Source organism: Acomys minous (genome assembly GCF_964271855.1).
Source record: "Acomys minous genome assembly, chromosome: 10".
In the NCBI taxonomy this organism is placed as follows: domain Eukaryota; kingdom Metazoa; phylum Chordata; class Mammalia; order Rodentia; family Muridae; genus Acomys; species Acomys minous.
Window position 1 is genome coordinate 121,043,573 of NC_140491.1, and position 9,626 is coordinate 121,053,198.

Below are 9,626 nucleotides of genomic sequence, written 5' to 3' on the forward strand. Positions count from 1 at the left end.
ACAAATCACTCCCAAACTTAAGGGTAAGAATTATGGGAAAGAACTCGAAGTATTGTAAAAAGCCAGAGGAATAGAGAGTTAGCTGTGATATTATATGTACTTAAAAAGCTGCACCCGTAAATTCTTACCAATATGACTGCCTAACATTAGCATATTATGGTAATATATGCTACACAGAAAAAAAAAAGAGATGGCAAGGGAAGAATGACAGATGGGACACCAGGATTCAGGGTTCTATAAAGAACTAAGGGCAATTTAGTATGAGACTAGTATTCCACAAGGAAGAGAACACCTATTGGTTATCCTATACCTAATCGTCATGTCAGCACTGAAAATATACATACAAGTGCTTTTATACTGTCTGATCAGATTTTATTTAGGAACACACACACACACACACACACACACACACACACACACACACACCCTATAAATTGAAACATGTAATAATAATTAATTAAAAAGAAGTCCATCAATTTAGCACAAAGCAGAGAAATATATGGGAGAATCTGGAGGATAGAAAAGGAAGGAAGAAATGTAAATTATAATCTCAAAATTAAAATTAAAAAGAAAAATATTTTTTATTTTTTCCTCTTTTAGCCTAAGATTTTAAAATATATTTTATTAATTTATTCATATTACATCTCAATTGTTGTCCCCTCCCTTGTATCCTACCATTCCTCCCTCCCTCTCATTTTCCCCTTACTCCTCTCCCCTATGACTGTGCCTGAGGGGGGCCTCCTCCCCCTGTATGTGCTCATAGGACCAAGAAGAAAAATATTTTTAAAAAAAAATAAAATATTGTCAACATGTAAAGTATAAAAATTGTGATACTCAAGCCCAAATGACACATGTAAATTTCATTCCACACAGCAGTGCTCAGGGAACACAGTAGAAAAGATGGAAACATTTTACGTGACAGAGAACCAGGACATATGCTTCATTACAATATCTTTTATATATGACAGGAAGTCAGTATCCATGAAATCTTAACAATCTCTTCACATAAACAGCATGATCTGCACAATGGCAACACTAGTAGGCATTTCAACATGGAAGGAGGTAATATGACAAGGTCCTACACCTAGGTAAAGAGCAATGTACAATTAATGGTTCCTAAGATGATAACTATAGTGTTCTCCAAGGAGTGAGGGTTTGTGTCTACAATATATAGGGAAAAATAGGTTACCTCAATGAGATGAGATTGAATAACTCAGTCCATAAATATGCTAATAAAATACAAAGTTTTGAAAATATAGAATGCAATAAATAAACAAAAGATGTCCACCACCACAAACTATCAGATAAATGCCATTTATAATTACACTGTCATCACTTGTGTTTTTATCCTCACCCCAGCAGTCTCCAACAGATAGCTTCAAATCCATGGCTACATAGATAGCCTGTTCAGGATCAATGAGTCACAAAACAAAAATCAATCCTTTTTTTGAGACAGGATTTCTCTGTGTAGCCTTGACTGTCCTGGACTTGCTTGTGTAGATGAGGCTGGCCTTGAATTCACAGGAATCTACCTCCCAAGTACTGGGATTAAAGGCATGTACCACCACCGCCTGACTCAAAATCAGTACTTTAAAAGTTATTAATCTTTACAAATATGTCATCAGTCAGTTAAAAAAAAGTAACATAGGTAAAAGTCTTTCAAAAGAAGAGAGAAAATATCTAGCACTATTCATCATGGTCACGATCAAGTAGGAGTTGCAAGGTACATTGAGGGTCTAGAAATTTTTTCTCATAATTCACAAGTATACATGTTTTCATTATGTAATTTTGCATTTTCAAATGACAAAAGCTTTATTCCTCTTTACATCCCATGGACACTGAGTGCCAGCAGGGAAGCTTTTCAATATATGATCTTCTATCTGGGAACCCAGGCTGTCAACACCTCCAACCTCAGGAGTCTGACTCCATCAAGAGCAGTATGGATATACAACTTTACTAGGTAATTGAAGTAAAATCTGAAAAGGTATTTTTATACTCTTCATAGATGATTAAAACCTCCCCACTGTGATACTGGATTGTTTGCTTAGGAATGACTTCAAATGTTCGATGTTTTGCTGACTGGTACAATTCTTCTGGAAAAAAATTAAAATTTATTATTAAAATTCAAACTAACCAAAATAATAACAATTCCCATGCTCAGCCTGTTGTTTTGGTTTGGGTCTCTGCATCTGTTTTCACAGCTGCTGGATGAAGTCTCTCCAAAGTTAGTTATGCTAGACTCCTGTCTGTAAGCATAGTAGAGTTTCATTAATAATGTCAGAGTTGGGCTCTCACCCATGGGGTGGGTCTCAAGTTGGGGCAGCCATTGCCCTCCAATCTTTGCTCCATCTTTATTCCTACACTTCTCATAGGTGAGACAAATTTGGGGTTGAAAGCTTTATAGGGGGATTGGTGTCTCACTCCCTACACTGGAAGTCGTATTTAGCTACACTAAGTCGCAACTTCTGACTCCATTTATCCCACTGGTAAGAGTCTCAGCCAAGGTCACCCACATATACATCTGGGAGCTGCCCTGTCGCAGGCATGGCCCTCACAGATTTCTGTTCTCTCTCCCAGTCCTCCTTCTCCCACTTCAACATTCCTGAAACGGGAGGCTGAGATTGAAAGGTCATTAATGAAAGTCACCACACCAGACATACTGGAGTATATAGTAGTATCTCCATATATTTTGATTATTTTGAGTGAACTAACCTTTAAAGCAACCAAAGTAGAGAAATCATTGAATTACACATAATTACATGTGGATATTGTAGTTTTCTGGTTTTATATCTCTAATGGGCAGAGAAATGTTTGAATGTGCTCATCAAAATGGCACACTTCTCTAATTTATTCTTACTGGTAACCCGGAGAATCTGGCTGGGAACTGACATTTGTCATTTGAGGTGGGGTTTTTTTTGTTTTTGTTTTTGTTTTGTTTTGTTTTTTAAGTTTCAATATAGGTTTTTATTTATTTTTATTTTTTATTTATTAATTTTTAAATTTTATTAATTTATTCAGATTACAGCTAAATTGTTATCCCATCACTTGCATCTTCCCATTCCTCCCTCCCTCCTGCCTTCACCCTATTCTCCTCTCCTAGGTCTATGACAGAAGAGGACATCCTCCTCCACTGTATAGTCATAGGCTATCAAGTCTCATCTTGATAGCCTGCTTATTTTCTCTGAGTGACACCAGCCCTCCCCACCAAAGGGAGGTAGTCAAATATGGAGCACCAGAGTTCATGTCAAAGTCAGTCCCAGCTCTCCACATAAGGAGAATGTCCTGTCCATTGGGTAGACCAGAGTAGGGGTTCACTATTTACTATTGTACTGTCCTTGGTGAGTGCAATAGTTTGAGCAGACCCCACTGGGCACCGATCCACCCATCATGATGTTCTTCTTGTAGGTTTCTAGAACTCTCTGGGTCTTTCTATTTCTCCATCTCCTATATTTTTCTTACCTAGAGTCTCAGTAGGATGTCTTTCCATCTACCCCAATCTCCTGATAAGTGAACACTTTTGTGGGGCATGCCTTTTGGGCTAGTGCCCAATTATAAGTGAGTATATGCCATGTGAGTCTTTTTGCTTCTGGGTTAACTCACTCAGTATGATCATCTCTAGTCCCATCCATTCCTGTTAGAAAAGAAATAGGCAATATAAATACAATATAATATAATAATAATAATAATAATAATAATAATAATAATAATAATAATAATAATAATAAAAGATAAAAATAAAAACTACTTAAAATGAATAAGACAAAACAAATATATAAATGGGAAAAAGTTAAAGGGGAGCTTTGTCCACTCCTGGCAGAAATACCAGGTAACTTTGAATCACCCTTTGAAAACAAAGATACAAGAAAAAGACTAAAGAAAAAGTGTTATATTTATATTGCATAGGATAAATTAAAAGTGAGATATTGGCAAATGGAATTTTATGATCTGTGAAGATGTTACAGCAAAAGAAATGATCACAGACAAACACAAACATTATTCTTAGCTAACAAATCTTTTTCTGCAAGATTGAGGTCTATTCAAGCAAAAATATTGAAAAATGCCTAAAAAGAATAACAGAAGTTTACGGCACATATTGTCCTTGGCTGGTGCCATAGTTTGAGCAGGACCCCTGGGCCCAGATCTGCCCTTGATAGTGTTCTTCTTGTAGGTTTCTAGGACCCTATGGATCCTTCTATTTCCCCATTCTCCCATACTTCTCTCACCTAAAATCCCAATAGGATGTCCTCTCCTATGTCCCACTTTCCTGGAAAGTGAAGACTTTCATGGGATATACCCCTTGAGCTAGTGTGCAGATATAAGTGAGTATAATCCATTTGACTCTTTCTGCTTCTGGGTTAACTCACTCATTATGATCATTTCTAGTTCAATCCATTTGTCCCCAAATTTCGGGAATTCCTTGTTTTTAATAGCTGAACCCCTACTCAGATCTAGCCAATGGACAGGACATTCTCCACCGTTGAGTGGAGAGTGGAGACTGACTTTCACACAAACTCTGCCCCATATTTGACCATGTCCCCTGGATGGGGAGGCCTGGTGGCACTCAGAGGAAGGATAGCAGGCTACCAAGAAGAGACTTGATACCCTATGAGCATATACAGGGGGAGGAGGTCCCCCTCAGTCACAGTTATAGGGGAGGGGAGTAGGGGGAAAGCGGGAGGGAGGAAGAAATGAGAGGATACAAAGAATGGGATAACAATTGAGATGTAATATGAATAAATTAATAAAATATATTTTAAAAGATTAACAGAAGTGTCAAAATTTCAGGACAAAAAGTTAAAATGTAAGTTGTTTCTTTAAAAGTCATATGACTATAGTGACATATATTTTTATTTCCATTGGAAACTCATATAAAAATATCACAAGTTAAATTTGTCATAAATTTTAGCTTTTCTAAATGTCATTAGTCCTGTAACCCTGGCCAAGAAAATCATCTTCTATAACTTGTATAACACTGAGAAGATAAGGATACATAGAGGCACAGATACAAAAACACACACCAATCTCTCCGAAAGGACTTTAAATAAATTGAAGGAGTTTCTTTCTGCACAGAAGTATGAATTCAAAGTCAGTTATATTTTAATTCTCCTCACATATTCTGAACACGTTGGTGATTTTTGTTTTAATGGAGTGATTAATCCCGCTGTTCACTGCATTAAGCAGTGCCTTTCATATTATAGAGCACAGGGAAAGAATGAGCAATGAGGTCTATATGTGCATATGTATGTATGCAGGGATACAATACTCATTTCTTCAAAGCACTCAGGTTAGGTAGAGAAAATATCTGTGCACATAACCTTCCAACACATCCATCAAACATAATTTTTTTCCTACATTTCCAAATCACTATGTCCCTTTTTCAAGGAAAGAGCAAATTCTACACTTTGGAATACCAACAGGATCAAAGTACTTGAACAACATTCACATTTTTCTTTTTTTTTTCTCCTTTATTAATTTATTCTTGTTACATCTCAATGGTTATCCCATCCCTTGTATCCTCCCATTCTTCCCTCCCTCCTCTTTTTCCTTTATTCCCCTCCCCTATGACTGTTCCTGAGGGGGATTACCTCCTCCTGTATATGTTCATAGGGTATCAAGTCTCTTCTTGGTAACCTGCTGTCCTTCCTCTGAGTGCCACCAGGTCTCCCTCTCCAGGGGACATGGTCAAAGGTGAGGCACCACAGTATGTGAGAAAGTAATATCCCACTCTCCACTCTACTGTGGAGAGTGTTCCGTCCATTGTCTAGATCTGGGTAGGGGTTTAAGGTTTACCGCCTGTATTGTCATTGGCTGGTGCCTTAGTTTGAGCAGGAGAGGGGGACATCTGGCAGCACTCAGAGGAAAGATAGCAAGTTACCAAGAAGAGCATATATAGGGGGAGGAGGTCTCCCTCAATCACAGACATAGGGGAGGGGAGAAGGGGGGAAGTGGGAGGGAGGGAGGACTAGGAGGATACAAGCGAAGGGCTAACAATTGAGATGTAATATGAATAAATTAATTAAAAAAATGAAAAAGATTCCAAAGCTTTGATCCATTCCCATAAACTTTGGAGTCAATGGTAAATCTCATTGACACACAGGAATCTATGTTGAAATTTTAACAGATTCTTCAGGGATTTTGTTATAAAGGAAGGTGAAACTAACAGAATGGAGTAGATACCAGATATTTAAAAGTTTTGACACTGATCCCAATATGCCATTTTTTCTCTTTGTAAGTTAAACAGCTGCCATCCACCTGCTACTATTACACCCACTGATATGATGCATAACAATAACGTGTGAATTCATTCTCTTTGGGTTTACACAACATCCAGAAAAACAGAAGGCAATATTTGGACCCTTTATCTTATGACTCTAATGGGGAATTTTCTCATTATGGTGACCATTAAAATAAGTCCAACTCTAAGGAGTCTCATTTATTTTTTCCTTTTATTTGTCTTGGGCTTATGCATGCTTCTCTACAACTCCCTGAACTCTGCACAAATTTGGCTGTGAGACTCACCACAAATCTGGACCCTGGCTGTCTGCAGAGACTGATGAACCAAACAAGAACCATGCATGGAGAGTTTCTAGGCCACCCACACATATGTAGCTGATCTCTGTGAGTTTGAGGCCAGCCTGGTCTACAAAGTGAGTCTACAGAGACAGCCAAGGCTACACAGGGAAACCCTGTCTTGAAAAAAAAAAAAAAGAGGGAAGGGAGAAAGTGCAGTCCAGGAAAGCAAATAAATATGGGAAGGTAGAATGACAAGTATGAAGAAAATAAGCTACAAAGGATGAAGGAATTTGAAATAAATCATGGCAAAGAAATACATGTAATGGTTGCCTCAAGATCTACAATTGTATCTACCAGAGGAATATCGAATGGCTGAGAAATACTTAAAGAAATGCTCAATGTCCTTAGTCGCCAGGGAAATGCATATCAAAACAACTCCAAGACAAGTCAAGACAAGTATAGGTGCACTCCAGAATAATTCCCATAAGGACAAAGGGGAATAGACACCACATCTCCCCTAACAATGAAGCCATTTCCAACTGATGTGTGCTGAGAAAGGGAAAATCATGGTTTTTTTCAATCGAATGAAACTGAGTATTTAACCCATACTCAGGGTTAGGTCCCATTCCCAGCAGTAGATGACCAACCAACACAAAATGGATTCCATGGCTTTTTTTTATATACCTTTTGTTTTTATTTAATTTTTTCTTCTTTTTGTTTGTTTGTTTCTTTTATTTGGATCTAATGAGAGAGAGAGAGAGGAAGAGAAAGAAACATGCAGCTGGTTGGGTAGAGAGGCAGGGAGGTTCTGGAAAGAGTTGGATAAAGGAAAAAGTGTCATCAAAATACAGTGTATGAAAATTTTAAAAAGCAAACCAGAAAATAGGCAAAAGCCTAACAAGAGATCTAAGAGTGATGGGAGAAAATTATATGTATCAAAAGACAATAATGCAAACCACTACTTCATATGTTAACAAGTAGATGAAACAGTCTAAAAATATAAAAAATTCCTATCACTACATCATTTGATCAGAGTTGAAAGAAATCCTTTCTTATGTTAGTGTATTCAGACAATCTGACATAGGCTGTTTTATTCCAAACCTGCAATCTTACAGCTGCTAAAGTAATTTAGTTTTATTGGGAAAAGAATAAGTTATATTTTCTTATTTAGTGTTTCCACAAGCTAAGAGAATTTGAAGATACCAGGTCATAAACTTCCCCTAAACCCATGGCCATCCATAAATCCCTTGTATATGCCAATGAATGTGACCATTCACAAAGCTATTTTATATGAATATTACATTTATAGGGAGAGTAGATGAGATAGAAACTCTCAGATAAATTCGTAATGAACTATATGTTTCATAATCACTCAAATTCCCTCTTTTTTTCACTTTGTGCAGAGTGGTTTTTTTTCACCTGGTCACCATATAAGCATTATTTACAAACCCTGTCAGTATATAAATTCATTTTAAAAACCACCTCTTCTGAAGACACTTTCAATATATTCCTAAATTGTGCTAAAAATAATGTTTCTCATCTTGTAATGAATAATGTTGAGGAACCAATAACAAAGGAAATCAGCATGGAAAAAGATCACATAATATTACTAATATTCCTTTAACCCAAGATAATTTCAATTTTCTTACTAGGTTGCAGAGTGAAATATTTGCTAATAAATTATTCTTTATATTCTCATCTTTGGTATTTATGTTTGAGCAAAACTTTGATAGTTCAAACACTAGTTGTTCTCTTTTTAACAGATAAATTTGTTTTTAATAAAGGAGTTAATTTTCTTTCAATCCTCTATAAAATAAAAACAATTTAAAACTTTACTTTTGAAAGTAAAATATTTACATATGAACAAGTAACTGTGCAAAATTTACATGAAAAATCAAAGACGGATTTCCTAAAAGATAAAATGAAAGCTGTAACAATTCTCATGTGTCAGTAAAAAATACTGATCAACATTCAGTTCACACATGCAAATTTAAATGTAACATGAAATTGCACATGGAGAAAGCCGAAGTACTTATAAAAGTATCATCAATACAAAATTTAATACAATAACCTCTGGGAAAAAAGAGGCAATTAGTATATTTGTAATTTCAAAATAGGTATAAGGAAGGGACTTTGCTCTGGATGCCTGCATATACTTTCTTAGCAAAATAATTAAGTTTACATAACACATTTTATGTTTTTTTACATTTTTTGGTTTTTAATTATTTAATTAATTTATTCAGATTACATCTCAATTGTTTTCCCCTCATTTGTATCCACCCATTCCTCCCTCCCTCCCACTTTCACCCTATTCCCTTTCCCTAGGTCTATGACCACGGCAGACCTCCTGCCCCACTATATGGTCATAGGCTATCTATAAAGTCTCATCTTGATAGCCTGCTTATCCTTTCTGAGTGCCACCAAGCCTCCCCACCATGAGGCAGTGGTCAAATATGGGACACCAGAGTTTATGTTAGAGTCAGTCTCCACTCTCCACATGTCATGCTTTTCAAATATTCTTGAAAGAAAGAACACTGATGGGAAGTAGACGTAGTTTTGACATTATAGTCATATAATAGACAACAGAAGTTACTGTTTTTTTCCAAAGACTCTTCATTGTGTTTTGTTACCTCTAAATTCATGCATGTAGAGGTCAGGTAATTCAACACAGAAGTGACAATTGACTCGGACACCACCACTACTTTGTCTGTGGGTTAGGTAATTTCAGGTCTCACATGCAAGAAAAATGACACAAAGAACAAAGCAACAACTGTGAAGTAAGAGCCATGTTAATTTTCAGAGAGCACAGGACAGTTATGTCAGAGGTAATTAGAATAAAGAATATGGCCACATATTCATATCACCCCACTTTTGAAGATGACACTGAGCTCCAGAGTATGGGTATCCATGCAGACAAGCATCAGTAACTGAAACAAATCACCTAGTGATGTATGTATTGAGACAACAGAAAGGTATGTTATACATGAAAAGAAACTGAGTGGTTGCATGTGTCAAACTCCTACCCAAGCTGCCCCCAACAGCATGCAACACATGTGATGACTTATGGTGGTCATATAGTACAGAGGTTTACATATGGGCTCACAGTGGCTATA